Raw genomic sequence first — 21148 nt, forward strand, 5'->3', positions numbered from 1 at the left:
GGAGACTCAACATGTGATACAGTGTAAATACAATCGCGCTTAGTCACTATCTCCCTTACACAGTTAAACAGGATGACAAATATTACCTATATATATAACGTACCCGAAGTTCTGCCTTACTACTTCACAATACACAAATCCACACTCTGACTAATACCTATCTACACGATTATCTACATTTAGATCTGACATCATTTATTGACAAACAAATGACTACCAACTTTTATTGGGTCGCAACAGGTGTTGGAGCACTTTATCACAACAAAAACTTAGAAATCAAGTGACAATGATTCCTAGCTGACTAACCCCGCGTGTCACTACAATCTACATTACACTTTTATATGCCTACTGTATACTTTAAAATTTCGTCCTTGAATGATTTTTGTAGAAATAAGATTTGACAAAGGCATTAATCCATAGAAACAGTTGCTCAGACAGACACATGCCCAAATCGAATTATTGTTTTACTTACTGTCACAGAAAAAACAATCAATATATATTAAGTGGCCATTTCTACTGCAAACTGTGTGATCTGGTTTGGGAAGGCATTAATCTAGGAGAGATGTTAGCTATAGCAGCACCATAACTGGCAGAGCACATTAACGTCACAACCAGCACTTCTAGTGTCACCCACCAATGAACTTGACTCAACCGGAAAATCTCAATATGCAAATCTATGCAGCATATTGTGCAAGAACAATTGACAAGAGCAGAAGCTGTCTCTATGGAGAACACTGTCTCATTTAAGTATTGTTTGTTCTCACTCCTAAATTAGATTTGAGTCAATTGATCAGAAACTACATGTATTTGGCAATTTTTAGAGTAGAAATCAATGCTATTTATTGCCAGGACCAATTCATTAATAGTCAACAGGGATACTTCAGTATTTAAAAAAAAAATGCAAATGCAATGCATGTGTTATATTAGTAGCTGCTGATTCGTTATCATGATTTACTGTTATGACATCAGGCATTTTGTATGTTGTTAAATTCGATTCCTAATTTCAGTAGTCATAACACAATACCAATGACATCTGAGTGAACTACCAGCATTAAAACTTCTCCCATAAATGCATGCAATATTTACAAAACTGAATTTTCAAATGTGTCTAAATATCAATGTAATGTATAAACAATGATCAATTGTCAGCACTAGCTGTTCTGATTGATGACCATATGGTAACTTCAGGACTACTCCAACAGAGAAATTACGGCTTTTGTAACCATCTTCATATGGTAAAAGTATAAAGTTATCATTAGATTATTGTAAAAGTATAGACACATCCATTGAAACTGTTATAAATAATCATAAACATACATAAACATGGTTTATATACAGACAATATGTAACACAATGGATTGTTAGGTCCTTGTTTTTTTCTTGTAAAACTGTGTATATACCTGTATCATATAAACCTGTGATGATCAAATGTACAATTGGCAAAGGAATACCAATAACCTCACTACTGTAGGCAATCAATCAAAGTGAATATGCTATAACATTAGTCCCAGCACAGTGATCTGTTTTTGGTAACTTACCCCCAGAGTTAGACAACCACTGCTGCCACATAGCAGGTCTATACACTCTACAAATTACAGGCCACACATTTTTGTTTGATGAATCAACAGGTGAAAATTTACGTGGTAGCCTTAACTTGTGACAGGTAGTTAACAACAGGTACACGTTGCACATTAACTCTTTGTTAACATTAGCTATATCTAAGGTAAACAGGGGTTTTATTCAAAGTCCTGAATATAATTTTTTATTAAGTGCAACATTATTGAAGATTTTGATTTAACTTACCTCATTGTACGGTGACCTAATTTTACTACAGTATTCGTACATTTGCTCTACAATGATGTTTGATGTTATCTATAACTTTGTATACTACAATGTCATATATAACTTTGTATACTACAATTTTTATCTATAACTTTGTATACTACAATGTTTATATATAACTTTTTTGCTACAATGTTTATCTATAACTTTGTATACTACCATATTTATCTATAACTTTGTATGCTACAATGTTTATATATAACTTTGTATACTACAATGTTTATATATAACTTTGTATACAACAATGTTTATCTATAACTTTGTATACAACAATGTTTATCTATAACTTTGAACACTTCAATGTTTATATATAACTTTGTATATACTACAATGTTGTATACTACAATGTTTATATATAACTTTGTATGCTAAAATGTTTATATATAACGTTGTATGCTACAATGTTTATATATAACTTTGCATACTACAGTGTTTATATTTTTGTATATTACCATGTTTATCTATAAATCTGTACTACAATGTTATTTATTTCAGAATTATTGAACTGTGTTCATATGGCATTTATGACACAGCTTTTCAGGAAAACATCATAATGTGTGCTAGTGCATCATTTTTTGTTTGCCTGTGAAGCTGTGTCATTCATAAAGACTGTAAATGCCATATCTACACAATTCAATGCTTGTATTCACCATTTTTGAAGTTTTCATTTTAAAAGAAATTAAAATATGCTTATCAAATTTCCAAACTTAGTTCAAATAAGTGTACATATAATGTATGCTTGTTCAATAAATAGAACAGTCACCTTACATGGATGGTCAGTGGTATCCGATATCATCAACATGTTGGCCATGACATGTACAGTCTATATGAATGCCATGTGAATTTGACATGGTAATACAGTGTTAAAACCTTACAGTGGTAAATATAATGCTGTACTACAATGTTACCTTTAACTTTGTACTACAATCCTATCTATAATATTTTACTAGAATGTGGTCATGTACAATGTCAGTAAGACAGTTGTACTAAACTTGTCAATGCCTTTAACCCTTTTACCACTGTAGACCTTAATGGACTCATCCAGATGAATATATGGTAGAGTCTATTCAAGTTACCTAGGACTGAAAGGGTTAATTGGTCCTTCTGATCTTTGTATAAAAATCATACATACTGATATGTGTGAACTATTTAACTATCATTTCAAACTAGACATGTTTGTTTTAAAGAAACTGGTTTAAAAAAATTGGAATACACAATACAAGTTATACATATATAAGGGTAGATAATTTAGCATGCTAGTCATAGCTATATATAGATGCTGGTTTAATCACACTTTGGTGTGTGCTATATATGCATGTGCAAATTCTGCATGCATGGTAATTGCTTACAGATAGGTTTAAGTAGGGAGTGTGCTGTAACCATAGTTACAGACAGATCACTCACGGCAAATATTACCTTTGACAAATAAACATGTCAATATTTACGTCTACCTGGATGTGCAGGTAAATGAGTTATCTGAACATTAAGGCAAATGAGTAATTTCTATATATATCATTTCATATCAATGTATTTGTTGTTTGTTCAAATCAACCTTAAAAGTTTGAACAAAAATACCCAAAACCTTCTAGGGGGTTTGTGTTCAAGAGTAAGATATAGCTAATGCAATGAATAAGGACAATGAGGAAACAGAATAACAATGTGTCCCACTGTTTTCTAGTGCTTTTAATCCTTCAATATATGTAGTGTATTGTGATTCATAACAACGGCATTTATTTGCATATAATATTAGGATACAAACAAACTCCCCCATTATATTATTAGTATACATCTGGTCAACTATAGCTACGTCAGGACCAGGTTTACCCCAAAGGTTTTTCCAGTGGATTTTCCCAGTCAACAATCCTGATTATACATAGTGTGTATCAACTCATTGATGACCAATACCCATAATCACTCACAAGCCTTGTTAGCTGTGAAATGATAAAACAAAAACATATCACAAGGATTCATTATGGAGTACTTCTTGTTGCCTTCACACCACAATTTTCAAAGTTAATCACCCATAGATTAGAGTTTATTTGAAAACATTTGATGTTTTAAGTTATTTTCTATGTTAATGAAGAACGATTTATCTAATCCAGGAAGGAGCAGGAATAACGTGCCCGAGTAAGACTGTCCTATCATTGGAGTATAGCTATCCATTTTGTGTAATGATACACTGAATTTATAACAAGAAACTCACTGGTTCCTTTAAAATATATCCAACAATTTTATTTTTCTAATTCATGATTTATTCATTTATTTTTTTCGAATCTTGAGTAAAAAAAATGTTATTTGTGTACCATAAAAACGTCACTAAATGTTATTAAATATCAATGTATATACAATATCTGTATTATACAGGATTCAGGTAAGACTAGTTAAACCATAATACTTTATATACATGTATATAATATCTGTATTATACAGGATTCAGGTAAGACTGGTTAAACCATAATACTCTATGTATATAAACATATATCTGTGGACACATATATCAAAGAAAATTGTAGTCATGCAGTCTTTGTTTAATTAAAATTGCAGTGACAAGTCAGTCATGTTATGATTAAAAAGGACAAATTGAATTTCAAAGTATATATATAGTCCCTGTATGTTTCTTTGGCAGTCCAATTAGTTCAGGCAGTTCATTACAAAGTTGTGTTGTAAAACATGACTTGTCATTCAAATGTGTCCTAGACATGTACATCTGTACACATTTAATTAAAATTCTACTGGAAGTCTACATAGCTGAACATCAAAACTGTTGCATTTTACTTTGAGGAATTTTGCAGATCATTAATAATTGTGGTGCATACTTCAATTTCAGAAAATTTTGTTACAAATATATAGTAAAATATATAAAACATATAAAATTTGTTGATACCTTAGCAGAAGTTTTGAGATAATGGTTGTATTTGATGTCATAAAACTACAAAATGTCTGTTTTAAGACATAAATGCCCCCGCTCATGGACGGGACGGGACTGACATGGGCAACTCTGCATGCCCCCCTATTTTATGTTGGGGGCATAACAAATTAATGACACTGCCAAGATAGGCATAAATGGGGGATATATCACATTTCTAAGTTTGCAAAAATGAAATTCCATGGAACAGGTTGATTGCATGGAATTTGAAACCTGTCTTATGACATATTGCACTATGAAAACAAGATTGACTAGTGTAAGTGAACTGACTTTAATTCCTTTGGAAGGAACTGGTTAGTGCAGGTGCTTGATAGCTATATAGGTACCTTGTATTTCTTTACAGTATAGAAGGTACTTCATATCCAGAGTCAAGCACAACTCGTGTACCATAGCTTCATATATAGCTCCTGTGCAGAAGATTTATTGAAGATATTAATGTGACAGCTTAGTATCATCCTCCATTGACCTGCTGCAACCATTAACAGATACACAGTCACTTTCTCCATTGACCTTTTACAGCCAACAAGCAGATACAAAGTATCCTTCTCAATTAACCAGCTTCAACCACTAAGTATATATATAGTATCCCCTCCATTGACCTACTACAACCACTAAGTAGATACATAGTATTCCCCTTCTACTGACCTACTATAACCAACAAGTAGATACATAGTATCCCCCCTCTACTGACCTCATGAAACCAACAAGTAGATATATAGTATCCCCCTCTACTGACCTCATACAACCAACAAGTAGATACATAGTATCCCCCCTCTACTGACCTACTATAACCAACAAGTAGATACATGGTATCCCCCCCCCCTACTGACCTACTATAACCAACAAGTAGATACATAGTATCCCCCCTCTACTGACCTACTACATTAACTGCTATTTAGATATAGTACCTGTTTGATGTTTCTGTTGAGCTGTGTAGTCCACACACTGCATTCTTATCTTGTGACAGTGCCCTCATCACCATCAGACAATCACAGCGAAAAAACGGGTACCAAGCTAGTGAATACTCGAAAGTCAGTGAATAGAATGCCAACTCATACCAGAGCAGGATAGGTATTTCTGTATTTTCATCAAGGCAAAACCGTTAATGAAACCTTGATTAGCTCTTTCTCCTGATCACCATGTACAACCTACTCCTGCCAGGTTACAGCTGACTCTGTTCGGTATGACATGCATACATATAGTATCTCTATTAACTATTTCAAATTTACAATGACCTTTCCTACATCAAACTTAACTTTAGAATAATAACAAATTTAAACACATTATCCTTCTTTAGTAATAAGTAATTCTTTGAATAAGTATATAATCTTAGTACATTCTTGACTTACTGTCAGGAGCATTCCAAATCATTAAGTAATCAAGATTTACTTATACATTACTACTAACCAAGTACTTGTAATTATGCAGCCTAGAGAATACATTTATTGACAAAAGGTGAATTTAGAATAATAAATACTATTCAAATTCTGATTTTTTTTAAACTAGATACCGGTTTTTTTTCTCATCTACAAATAGCAGTGGTACTTGTCCAAGCACTGAGAAATAAGGATCACAACAACAAATACTTGTATGATTCATAGTATCAGGTATTTAGATGGGAGTTAACCGAACCATCTCAGTACTAGAGTACGTAAACAGCTATCCCCATCTCATTACCCAGACAAATTTATACAACTATATTAATGGTATTTGTACTTTGTACCTTATACATAGTTCTAAATACAGAAACAGCCCAACTTTATCATTGCACACTCACATAACTCAATTCCTTACATATATCATGGAATATCCTGCTTAACTTGGAATACAATATTTATCTGAGAATACACCCCACTTATGCCTTAATACCCAACTTGTGTCTGCATACCCGACTTCTCTTGGAAAACCCAACTTATCTCAGAAAAATCCCAGTTGCCACTTACAGGATATCTCTGAATACCCTGCTTACCTCAGAATACCTTGTTCATCTCTGAATACCCAACTTATCTACAAATACCTGCTTATCTTTGAATACCCCTCATCTCTCAGAATACCATTTCCCCAAATGTGCTGCATATTTGAAGCAAGGGCCAACGTACCACAAATATGCTCTAAATGAACTGTATATTTACAACAGACCAAGATATTCCCTAGGGCCAATAAACCAAAAACATTCCCCAAATGTAATGCATATTTACAGCAATGGCCAACAAACCAAAAACATTCCCCAAATGTACTGCATATTTACAGCAATGGCCAACAAACCAAAAACATTCCCCAAATGCACTGTATATTTACAACAAACCAAAATATTCCCCAGGGCCAAAAAAACAAAAACATTCCCCAAATGTACTGCATATTTACAGCAATGGCCAACAAACCAAAAACATTCCCCAAATGTACTGCATATTTACAGCAATGGCCAACAAACCAAAAACATTCCCAAAAGTACTGCATAGTTACAGCAATGGCCAACAAACCAAAAACATTACCCAAATGTACTGCATAGTTACAGCAATGGCCAACAAAACAAAAACATTACCCAAATGTACTGCATAGTTACAGCAATGGCCAACAAACCAGAAACATTCCCCAAATGTACTGCAGTTAGAGCAATGGCCAACAAACCAAAAACATTCCCCAAATGTACTGCATATTTACAGCAATGGCCAACAAACCAGAAACATTCCCCAAATGTACTGTAGTTAGAGCAATGGCCAACAAACCAAAAACATCCCCCAAATGTACTGCATATTTACAGCAATGGCCAACAAACCAAAAACATTCCCCAAATGTACTGCATAGTTACAGCAATGGCCAAAAAAACAAAAACATTCCCCAAATGCATTGCATAGTTACAGCAATGGCCAAAAAAACAAAAACATTCCCCAAATGCATTGCATAGTTACAGCAATGGCCAACAAACCAAAATCATTCCCCAAATGTACTGCATAGTTGCTGTACAGCAATGGCCAAAAAACCAAAAACATTCCCCAAATGTACTGCATAGTTACAGCAATGGATAACAAAACAAAAACATTCCCCAACTGTACTGCATAGTTACAGCAATGGCGAAAAAAACAAAAACATTACCCAAATGTACTGCATACCTACAGCAATGGCCAACAAACCAAAAACATTCCCCAAAAGCACTGCATAGTTACAGCAATGGCCAAAAAAACAAAAACATTCCCTAAATGTACTGCATAGTTACAGCAATGGATAACAAACCAAAAACATTCCCCAAATGTACTGTATAGTTACAGCAATGGCCAACAAACCAGAAGCATTCCCCAAATGTACTGCATAGTTACAGCAATGGATAACGAACCAAAAACATTCCCCAAATGTACTGTATAGTTACAGCAATGGCCAACAAACCAGAAGCATTCCCCAAATGTACTGCATAGTTACAGCAATGGATAACAAAACAAAAACATTCCCCAACTGTACTGCATAGTTACAGCAATGGCCAACAAACCAAAAACATTCCCCAAATGTACTGCATAGTTGCTTGCTGTACAGCAATGGCCAAAAAAACAAAAACATTCCCCAAATGTACTGCATAGTTACAGCAATGGATAACAAACCAAAAACATTCCCCAACTGTACTGCATAGTTACAGCAATGGCCAAAAAAACAAAAACATTACCCAAATGTACTGCATACCTACAGCAATGGCCAACAAACCAAAAACATTCCCCAAATGTACTGCATAGTTGCTGTAAAGCAATGGCCAAAACAACAAAAACATTCCCCAAATGTATTGCATAGTTACAGCAACGGATAACAAACCAAAAACATTCCCCAAATGTACTGCATAGTTACAGCAATGGCCAAAAAAACAAAAAAACATTCCCCAAATGTACTGCATAGTTATAGCAATGGCCAAAAAAACAAAAACATTCCCCAAATGCACTGCATAGTTACAGCAATGGGTAACAAAACAAAAACATTCCCCAAATGCACTGCATAGTTACAGCAATGGCCAACAAACCAGAAACATTCCCCAAATGTACTGCATAGTTACAGCAATGGCCAACAAACCAAAATCATTCCCCAAATGTACTGCACAGTTACAGCAATGGCCAAAAAACCAAAAACATTCCCCAAATGCACTGCATAGTTACAGCAATGGATAACAAAACAAAAACATTCACCAAATGCACTGCATAGTTACAGCAATGGCCAAAAAAACAAAAACATTCCCCAAATGCACTGCATAGTTACAGCAATGGCCAAAAAAACAAAATCATTCCCCAAATGCACTGTATAGTTACAGCAATGGATAACAAAACAAAAACATTCCCAACTGTTCTGCATTACAATGAAGCCCTACAAACCAAAAATACTACAAAAATGGGCTGTAATGTTGTTTCAGGAATCTTCTTTAAAACAAAAAACCAGTCAGTAGAGGCGAGACATCATATTCAGCTCAGTGCGACATGTACTGCCTTTTGGAATACATATCTAGACTGGAGCTGGCCGTTAATGAGGACTTCCCAATAGTCATTCCTGATCATAAAAATTATCTACATAGAGAAATCAATTCTGGTTACTGATCCAATACACAACTTGACCAATGCAATTCTGTAACATATCTCAAACACAGAAGTTCTACCCCTAGTCTTCTGAATCGATGCTGATATCAATGGCATCAAACCTTGTATGACAATTACCTTTCTGCATAAACCAAAACCTGCTTATATTATAGCAATATTACCTGTTGAATAAATATCCCTATATTTTGTGAATAGAAACTATCTATAACAACTTTACTTGCTTTAAGGCTATCATATGTGAGCCCTTGTGGCAATTCCTGAATTAAGCATGTTAAAAATTTAAAGAAAGGTGACATTTTGGTCACAGATAATTAAAGTGGCCTAATATATATACATTGTTACAATTAGTTTCATGGATCGGTCGAAATTCTTTGATGTGTTTGCTACATTGCCAACAATGTTTCTCTCTCCAAGCAGTGCTTTAATTGACAATTCGATCATTACATCACAAAGAAATTGCCTAAACACCAAATAACAATTAAGGATGCCAAAGTTCTTATTTACTTTCACTCTGTTCATAAGTATTCAACAGTCGATTTTCATAATGAAAGTCTTTATGATTTTACATCTTAAAATATGTATACATTTGTAATTACATGTCCTAAGAAAACTACTTCTTTATTGCCTGCAATTGTAAACCATTCTACAGCATTGTTTATCTAACAAAAGCTATTTTTCTGAGCACATATATACAATAGCAACTGACAAGCATCTTATTGATGTAGATCATAAGACTCATTGCACAGTTTTACATCCTTGGAGCGTTTGATACAGATACCCTCGGTTTGGTTCCTTGATCAGAATTATGTGTACCAAGGTATCGTTTACAAACGAGTATTCATGATTCTGCACTAATTCAAGAACTGTGGGCACCACACAGCAACACAAGAAGCACCAGACATTGAATAATCCATATACTACATAAAGTATTGTACATAACTGTCTATTTAAATCTCAAAACATACTGATAAACAAAAGGGCACATCCCAAAAGACTTTCTATTCTACAGATCGACTTTAGAGCCTTTCTGATATTTCTCAGATCATGTTTTCCGTCGGGAATAATATAACTATTTAGAATGAGCCAAACTGAAATTATAAAATGCACCAGTTACCAAAGTTAAGGAAAAAAAGAATAACACTGCAGCAAAATTCTGACGTTTACAGGTAGGTAATTAATAATGAAGATCTATAGGACAGTAAGCATAAAACCCACTCAACTGTCACTTAACATAGGTCTTAAGGCCTAATGTAAAATCTACTACATTCTGACTAAACAAAGATCTACAGAAGGAGGATATAAAAATACTATGTAAATACCTGGACATATACTCACGATGTTAACACAAAACATGGACCTACATCATACATACTCACCATGTCAACACAAAACCTGGTCCTACATCATACATACTCACCATGTTAACTCAAAACATGGACCTACATCATACATACTCACCATGTTAACTCAAAACCTGGTCCTACATCATACATACTCACGATGTTAACTCAAAACATGGACCTACATCATACATACTCACCATGTTAACACAAAACCTGGTCCTACATCATACATACTCACCATGTTAACACAAAACATGGACCTACATCATACATACTCACCATGTTAACACAAAACATGGACCTACATCATACATACTCACCATGTTAACACAAAACATGGACCTACATCATACATACTCACCATGTTAACACAAAACATGGACCTACATCATACATACTCACCATGTTAACACAAAACATGGACCTACATCATACATACTCACCATGTTAACACAAAACATGGACCTACATCATACATACTCACCATGTTAACACAAAACATGGACCTACATCATACATACTCACCATGTTAACACAAAACATGGACCTACATCATACATACTCACCATGTTAACACAAAACATGGACCTACATCATACATACTCACCATGTTAACTCAAAACATGGACCTACATCATACATACTCACCATGTTAACACAAAACATGGACCTACATCATACATACTCACCATGTTAACACAAAACATGGACCTACATCATACATACTCACCATGTTAACACAAAACATGGACCTACATCATACATACTCACCATGTTAACACAAAACATGGACCTACATCATACATACTCACCATGTTAACTCAAAACATGGACCTACATCATACATACTCACCATGTTAACACAAAACATGGACCTACATCATACATACTCACCATGTTAACACAAAACATGGACCTACATCATACATACTCACCATGTTAACTCAAAACATGGACCTACATCATACATACTCACCATGTTAACACAAAACATGGACCTACATCATACATACTCACCATGTTAACACAAAACATGGACCTACATCATACATACTCACCATGTTAACTCAAAACATGGACCTACATCATACATACTCACCATGTTAACACAAAACATGGACCTACATCATACATACTCACCATGTTAACACAAAACATGGACCTACATCATACATACTCACCATGTTAACACAAAACATGGACCTACATCATACATACTCACCATGTTAACTCAAAACATGGACCTACATCATACATACTCACCATGTTAACACAAAACATGGACCTACATCATACATACTCACCATGTTAACACAAAACATGGACCTACATCATACATACTCACCATGTTAACACAAAACATGGACCTACATCATACATACTCACCATGTTAACACAAAACATGGACCTACATCATACATACTCACCATGTTAACACAAAACATGGACCTACATCATACATACTCACCATGTTAACACAAAACATGGACCTACATCATACATACTCACCATGTTAACACAAAACATGGACCTACATCATACATACTCACCATGTTAACACAAAACATGGACCTACATCATACATACTCACCATGTTAACACAAAACATGGACCTACATCATACATACTCACCATGTTAACACAAAACATGGACCTACATCATACATACTCACCATGTTAACACAAAACATGGACCTACATCATACATACTCACCATGTTAACTCAAAACATGGACCTACATCATACATACTCACCATGTTAACACAAAACATGGTCCTACATCATACATACTCACCATGTTAACTCAAAACATGGACCTACATCATACATACTCACCATGTTAACACAAAACATGGACCTACATCATACATACTCACCATGTTAACACAAAACATGGACCTACATCATACATACTCACCATGTTAACACAAAACATGGACCTACATCATACATACTCACCATGTTAACACAAAACATGGACCTACATCATACATACTCACCATGTTAACTCAAAACATGGACCTACATCATACATACTCACCATGTTAACACAAAACATGGACCTACATCATACATACTCACCATGTTAACACAAAACATGGACCTACATCATACATACTCACCATGTTAACTCAAAACATGGACCTACATCATACATACTCACCATGTTAACACAAAACATGGACCTACATCATACATACTCACCATGTTAACACAAAACATGGACCTACATCATACATACTCACCATGTTAACACAAAACATGGACCTACATCATACATACTCACCATGTTAACACAAAACATGGACCTACATCATACATACTCACCATGTTAACTCAAAACATGGACCTACATCATACATACTCACCATGTTAACACAAAACATGGACCTACATCATACATACTCACCATGTTAACACAAAACATGGACCTACATCATACATACTCACCATGTTAACTCAAAACATGGACCTACATCATACATACTCACCATGTTAACACAAAACATGGACCTACATCATACATACTCACCATGTTAACACAAAACATGGACCTACATCATACATACTCACCATGTTAACACAAAACATGGACCTACATCATACATACTCACCATGTTAACTCAAAACATGGACCTACATCATACATACTCACCATGTTAACACAAAACATGGACCTACATCATACATACTCACCATGTTAACTCAAAACATGGACCTACATCATACATACTCACCATGTTAACACAAAACATGGACCTACATCATACATACTCACCATGTTAACACAAAACATGGACCTACATCATACATACTCACCATGTTAACTCAAAACATGGACCTACATCATACATACTCACCATGTTAACACAAAACATGGACCTACATCATACATACTCACCATGTCAACACAAAACATGGACCTACATCATACATACTCACCATGTTAACACAAAACATGGACCTACATCATACATACTCACCATGTTAACACAATACCTGGACCTACATCATACATACTCACCATGTCAACACAAAACATGGACCTACATCATACATACTCACCATGTTAACACAAAACATGGACCTACATCATACATACTCACCATGTTAACACAATACCTGGACCTACATCATACATACTCACCATGTCAACACAAAACATGGACCTACATCATACATACTCACCATGTTAACTCAAAACATGGACCTACATCATACATACTCACCATGTTAACACAAAACATTTGGCTGGTTGTCTGTGTGTGCCCATACTTACAAGAATTAGTTCCCAACATCAGGAATATTGTAAATACTTTGGCTGGTTGTCTGTGTGTGCCCATACTTACAAGAATTAGTTCCCAACATCAGGAATATTGTAAATACTTTGGCTGGTTGTCTGTGTGTGCCCATACTTACAAGAATTAGTTCCCAACATTAGGTAGAAAATTGTAAATACTTTGGCTGGTTGTCTGTGTGTGCCCATACTTACAAGAATTAGTTCCCAACATCAGGTAGAAAATTGTAAATACTTTGGCTGGTTGTCTGTGTGTGCCCATACTTACAAGAATTAGTTCCCAACATTAGGTAGAAAATTGTAAATACTTTGGCTGGTTGTCTGTGTGTGCCCATACTTACAAGAATTAGTTCCCAACATCAGGTAGAAAATTGTAAATACTTTGGCTGGTTGTCTGTGTGTGCCCATACTTACAAGAATTAGTTCCCAACATTAGGTAGAAAATTGTAAATACTTTGGCTGGTTGTCTGTGTGTGCCCATACTTACAAGAATTAGTTCCCAACATCAGGTAGAAAATTGTAAATACTTTGGCTGGTTGTCTGTGTGTGCCCATACTTACAAGAATTAGTTCCCAACATTAGGTAGAAAATTGTAAATACTTTGGCTGGTTGTCTAAGTGTGCCCATACTTCCAAGAATTAGTTCCCAACATTAGGTAGAAAATTGTAAATACTATGACTGGTTGTCTGTGCACATATGCCTGTGTACACCTGTAGGGCTGCTGACTTTGGGATGAATGGACAGAGATATAAATACAGAGGTCTACATGTATATGTATACATACAGTAGCTGAATCATTGGTATTCCAATGCACTATCTCTTCTGCTTCCTACAACTTCCTGTTACTTGTACCATCTTGTACTGATCAACTGTTCAGAACTAGACCCAATAATACTAAAACATGCACATGTAGTTACATCATTTTGCATATAAACTCCACTAATATATTATTGTCAATGTTAGAAGCACCCTTAGTCAAACCTAGAATAAGACAAAAGTAACAGGCCTATAAGTAGGATGTGAAATTTACTTAGATTGGGATAAAGACTATTTTTTTCCAGTTATGTACATACAACTATAGTAAGCTGTTGTTGTTCAGAGGGAATTTTACAGCTTATCTAACAAAAAAAGTCAATCAATAAACAAATTTCAAAAAAGAGTGTCAGAATGTCTCAGCAATCAAAAATACCTATCTTATATATATTAGCTGCCATTCCAAATTCAGCAACTATGAAAATGATTTTTGTTTTCATTTACTCACCTAAAGCTTTCATAAGGCATTAAAGCTGCCGTGAAAATAACAGAACTGACTGCCATACTTAGTTTTCTGACAACACAATGGAGTGCATATGTTATAAATATTGAAAACTAGTCATGATGTGTGACAACCAACGGCTCTAAATTCACAGTTGATCATGATCAGGCAACTGTTTTCATTGTTCACCACCTGCCTTATTATCGTTACATATAAGGTCAGGTAATATAGCATGCAGATATTTCTGGAATCAATTAAGGACATTTTAACCAAACATTTTGCGAGTATTAAGCACCAGGGAAAACATCAAGGTAAATAGTTCTACTACCATCAAATTTTCATTTAAATTAACCTTTTATATACAACCTTTAATAAGACAATATAAAGCTGCAATCAGAATGTCAAATTGAATCAAAAACACAATACTTCCTCCATATCATATGCTACGCAGAATAGTCAATGATTAGGCATATATTGCTGTTTGCTTGCAAGTGGACCTCATACCTCACCTTTATAGAGATAACTCTAGCAAAATTCGTAGCAATTTCTTTTAATTACACAAAATACAATTATTTCATATCGTTATTTCAGATAAAGATATAACCTTTATGAAAAAGATACTTTGATTTGCCCATTCTCCTCAACATCATATTAGTAAACCAAAGCAATTAACGAAAAAGTAACCAAGATATCTGTCAGAATTACAGGAGAAAGACCCCTGATTTATGTCGGGATTACAGGGGAAGTACTCTGGATTTGTGTTTGGATTACAGGGGAAGTACTCAGGATTTGTTTTTGGATAACGGGGAAAGTACTCTGGATTTGTGTCTGGAATACAGGAGAAGTACTCTGGATTTGTGTCTCGATTACAGGAGAAGCACTCTGGATTTGTGTTTGGATTACAGGGGAAGTACTCTGGGTTTGTGTACGGATTACGGGAAAGTACTCTGGGATTGTGTTTGGATTACAGGGGAAGGACTCTGGATTTGTGTCTGCATTATAGGGGAAGTTCTCTGGACTTGTTTTTGGATAACAGGGGAAGGACTCTGGGGTTGTGTTGGGATTACAGGGGAAGTGCTCAGGATTTGTTTTTGGATAACAGGGAAAGTACTCTGGATTTGTTTTTGGATAACGGGGAAAGTACTCTGGATTTGTTTTTGGATAACGGGGAAAGTACTCTGGATTTGTGTTTGGTTTACAGGGGAAGTACTCGGGGATTGTGTTTGGATTTCAGGGGAAGTACTCTGGATTTTTGTCTAGATAACAGGGGAAGCACGCTGGATTTGTGTTAAGATTACAGTGTAAGTACTCTGGGTTTGTGTACGGATTACGGGAAAGGACTCTGGGATTGTGTTTGGATTCCAGGGGCAGTCCTCTGCGATTGTGTTTGGTTTACAGGGGAAGTACTCGGGGATTGTGTTTGGATTCCAGGGGCAGTCCTCTGCGATTGTGTTTGGTTTACAGGGGAAGTACTCAGGGTTTGTTTTTGGATAACAGGGAAAGTAATCTGGATTTGTGTCTGCATTATAGGGGAAGTAGTCTGGATTTGTGTTTGGTTTACAGGGGGAGTACTCAGGATTTGTTTTTGGATAACGGGGAAAGTACTCTGGATTTGTGTTTAGATTACAGGGTAAGTACTCTGGGTTTGTGTTTGGATTACAGGAGAAGCACTCTGGATTTGTGTTTAGATTACAGGGGAAGTACTCAGGATTTGTTTTTGGATAACGGGGAAAGTACTCTGGATTTGTGTTTGGTTTACAGGGGAAGTACTCAGGATTTGTTTTTGGATAACAGGGAAAGGACTCTGGATTTGTGTTTGGATTACAGGGGAAGTACTCAGGATTTGTTTTTGGATAACAGGGGAAGTACTCTGGATTTGTGTCTAGATAACAGGGGAAGCACTCTGGATTTGTGTTAAGATTACAGGGTAAGTACTCTGGGTTTGTGTTTGGATTACAGGGGAAGTTCTCTGGGTTTGTATTTGAATTACAGAGGAAGTACTCTAGGTTTGTGTCAGGATTACAGGGGAAGTACTCTGGGTTTGTGTTTGGATTACAGGGGAAGGTACCTAGGCTTATGTTGGAATTACAGGAGAAGGCACAAAGGTTTATATTGGGATTACAGGAGATCGAAAAGTCCCCCTGACTTAATGTATGGATTACAAGAGAATAAATAAAGGGGTCGGATTACAAGAAAATAAATAAAGGGGAAAGTATCACCTGCTTGTTGTTAAGTTGATATTACAGAAGTTATCCTGGATTAATATAAGGATTATAAGTCATGTGCCATAACTTTACTCCAGGTATGTGTCAGGATTACAGGAGAGGTACCCTGGATATGTGCCAGGAGAGGTACCCTGGTTATATATCAGGATTACAGGAGAGGTACCCTGGATATATATCAGGATTACAGGAGGTACCCTGGATATGTGCCAGGATTACAGGAGAGGTACCCTGGGTATGTGTCAGGATTGCAGGAGAGGTACCCTGGGTATGTGTCAGGATTATAGGAGAGGTACCCTGGTTATGTGTCAGGATTATAGGATAGGTACCCTGGTTATGTGCCAGGATTATAGGAGAGGTACCCTGGATATGTGTCAGGATTGCAGGAGAGGTACCCTGGTTATGTGTCAGGATTACAGGAGAGGTACCCTGTGTATGTGTCAGGATTATAGGAGAGGTACCCTGGATATGTGTCAGGATTACAGGAGAGGTACTCGCACCCTGTGTATGTGTCAGGATTATAGGAGAGGTGCCCTGGATATGTGTCAGGATTACAGGAGAGGTACCCTGTGTATGTATCAGGATTACAGGAGCGGTACCCTGGTTATATATCAGGATGACAGGATAGGTACCCTGGTTATGTGCCAGGATTATAGGAGAGGTACTCTGGGTATGTGCCAGGATTACAGGAGGTACCCTGGGTATGTGTCAGGATTACAGGAGAGGTACCCTGGGTATGTGTCAGGATTACAGGAGAGGAACCCTGGGTATGTATCAGGATTACAGGAGAGGTACCCTGGTTATATATCAGAATTACAGGATAGGTACCCTGGTTATGTGCCAGGATTATAGGATAGGTACCCTGGTTATGTGCCAGGATTATAGGAGAGGTACCCTGGTTATATATCAGAATTACAGGATAGGTACCCTGGTTATGTGCCAGGATTATAGGATAGGTACCCTGGTTATGTGCCAGGATTATAGGAGAGGTACCCTGGATATGTGTCAGGATTGCAGGAGAGGTACCCTGGTTATGTGTCAGGATTACAGGAGAGGTACCCTGTGTATGTGCCAGGATTACAGGAGAGGTACTCTGGGTATGTGTCAGGATTACAGGAGAGGTACCCTGGTTATATATCAGGATTACAGGAGAGGTACCCTGGGTATGTATCAGGATTACAGGAGCGGTACCCTGGTTATATATCAGGATGACAGGATAGGTACCCTGGTTATGTGCCAGGATTATAGGAGAGGTACTCTGGGTATGTGCCAGGATTACAGGAGGTACCCTGGGTATGTGTCAGGATTACAGGAGAGGTACCCTGGGTATGTGTCAGGATTACAGGAGAGGTACCCTGGGTATGTATCAGGATTACAGGAGAGGTACCCTGGTTATATATCAGAATTACAGGATAGGTACCCTGGTTATGTGCCAGGATTATAGGATAGGTACCCTGGTTATGTGCCAGGATTACAGGAGAGGTACCCTGGTTATATATCAGAATTACAGGATAGGTACCCTGGTTATATATCCGAATTACAGGATAGGTACCCTGGTTATGTGCCAGGATTACAGGAGGTACCCTGGGTATGTGCCAGGATTACAGGATAGGTAATAAATAAATATAAACTTTATTTATTTTACAACAATTATGAAACAAGTTATTTCAACTTATATTAATCACTCTTGTTGGCCCAGATGTTAGTGCACGGGAGGTCTAATTGAGGGAGGAAACCGGAGTACCCGGAGAAAACCCACGTGACCGGGCAGGTGCCCCCATACCTTTTCACGTCCTATCGAGGAATCGAACCCTGGCCGCATTGGTGAAAGGCAAGTGCGTTATCCACTGCACCACATGACCACCCGAATAGGTATCCGAACAGGATAGGCACTCTGGCTATGTATCAGGATTACAGGAGCGGTACCCTGGTTATATATCAGGATGACAGGTACCCTGGTTATGTGCCAGGATTATAGGAGAGGTACTCTGGTTATGTGTCAGGATTACAGGAGAGGTACCCTGGTTATATATCAGGATTACAGGAGAGGTACCCTGGATATATATCAGGATTACAGGAGGTACCCTGGATATGTGCCAGGATTACAGGAGAGGTACCCTGGTTACATATCAGGATTACAGGAGAGGTACCCTGGTTATATATCAGGATTACAGGAGAGGCACCCTGGTTATGTGTCAGGATTGCAGAAGAGGTACCCTGTGTATGTATTAGGATTACAGGAGAGGTACCCTGTGTATGTATTAGGATTATAGGAGAGGTACTCTGGATATGTGTCAGGATTACAGGAGAGGTACTCTGGGTATGTATAAGGATTACAGGAGAGGTACCCAGGATATGTGATGGAAATACAGGACGTATATGATTGGATTATATTCATTCTCAGTGTCTATTATAAATAACATTTGAAAAAAAAAATATTTAAGGAATTGTGAAACAATACAATGAAATCACACACTGGGAATTTGAAGCACTTCATATATTTGTACCAGTCATTTTACTAAAGATGGCAATACATTGAAGTAGACAAGAACAAATAAAGTTCAGTTATCTCCAGGCTTGCCATACATAACCATCTTCAAATGACCTTGACAGAGACATGTAAACACACAATTGTGTTAGAAGTAAAGGTGAGTCATCAATATAAATATATATATTAATAACTCTCAGCCTTAGACAGCTGCCACATGTATGGATCGGGACTGAATGCACTGCTGTATGTATACACACAAATACATCTAGCTAACATCATTTCATAACAATTTAGTTTCTCCATCAAAATATCAAGTAAAATCAATATGGTTGAGTATCTGTTTACTGTGTCTATTATATCAGCACCATCACCCTTCAAAACCATGATGGCAAAGTAAACACATGAAAACCTACCACTTTCCCAACATATCAGAACTGTTCCGCTCTCCACAGCATTGGAGCTAGATAATAAAACAACAGAACCTTCCCACTCTCCACAGCATTGGAGAGCGAGGATAACACAACAGAACCTTCCCACTCTCCTCAGCATTGGAGACAGATAATAAAACAACAGAACCTTCCCACTCTCCTCAGCATTGGAGACAGATAATAAAACAACAGAACCTTCCCACTCTCCTCAGCATTGGAGAGAGAGGATAACACAACAGAACCTTCCCACTCTCCTCAGCATTGGAGACAGATAATAAAACAACAGAACCTTCCCACTCTCCTCAGCATTGGAGAGAGAGGATAACACAACAGAACCTTCCCACTCTCCTCAGCATTGGAGAGAGAGGATAACACAACAGAACCTTCCCACTCTCCTCAGCATTGGAGAGAGAGGATAACACAACAGAACCTTCCCACTCTCCTCAGCATTGGAGAGAGAGGATAACACAACAGAACCTTCCCACTCTCCTCAGCATTGGAGAGAGAGGATAACACAACAGAACCTTCCCACTCTCCTCAGCATTGGAGAGAGAGGATAAAACAACAGAACCTTCCCACTCTCCTCAGCATTGGAGAGAGAGGATAACACAACAGAACCTTCCCACTCTCCTCAGCATTGGAGAGAGAGGATAACACAACAGAACCTTCCCACTCTCCTCAGCATTGGAGAGAGAGGATAACACAACAGAACCTTCCCACTCTCCTCAGCATTGGAGAGAGAGGATAACACAACAGAACCTTCCCACTCTCCTCAGCATT

General features: G+C 37.0%; 1 protein-coding gene across 2 annotated transcripts in view; it reads right to left on the reverse strand.

Moving 5' to 3' along the window:
- LOC110463401 (mucin-5AC-like) overlaps positions 1 to 21148 on the reverse strand; it is a 115073-nt gene that overhangs the window by 81836 nt on the left and 12089 nt on the right. Inside the window, exon 1 of one of the 2 annotated variants that reach the window (XM_021517967.1) lies at positions 1539 to 1632. The exons of the other annotated variant lie outside the window; for it this stretch is intronic. The gene's annotated coding sequence lies outside the window, so the exon portion shown is untranslated. Of the gene's footprint in view, positions 1 to 1538; positions 1633 to 21148 lie in introns of those variants that run through there. 2 annotated transcript variants of the gene reach the window in all.

The sequence above is a fragment of the Mizuhopecten yessoensis genome, unplaced genomic scaffold (assembly GCF_002113885.1).
Source record: "Mizuhopecten yessoensis strain PY_sf001 unplaced genomic scaffold, ASM211388v2 scaffold10901, whole genome shotgun sequence".
NCBI lineage: Eukaryota > Metazoa > Mollusca > Bivalvia > Pectinida > Pectinidae > Mizuhopecten > Mizuhopecten yessoensis.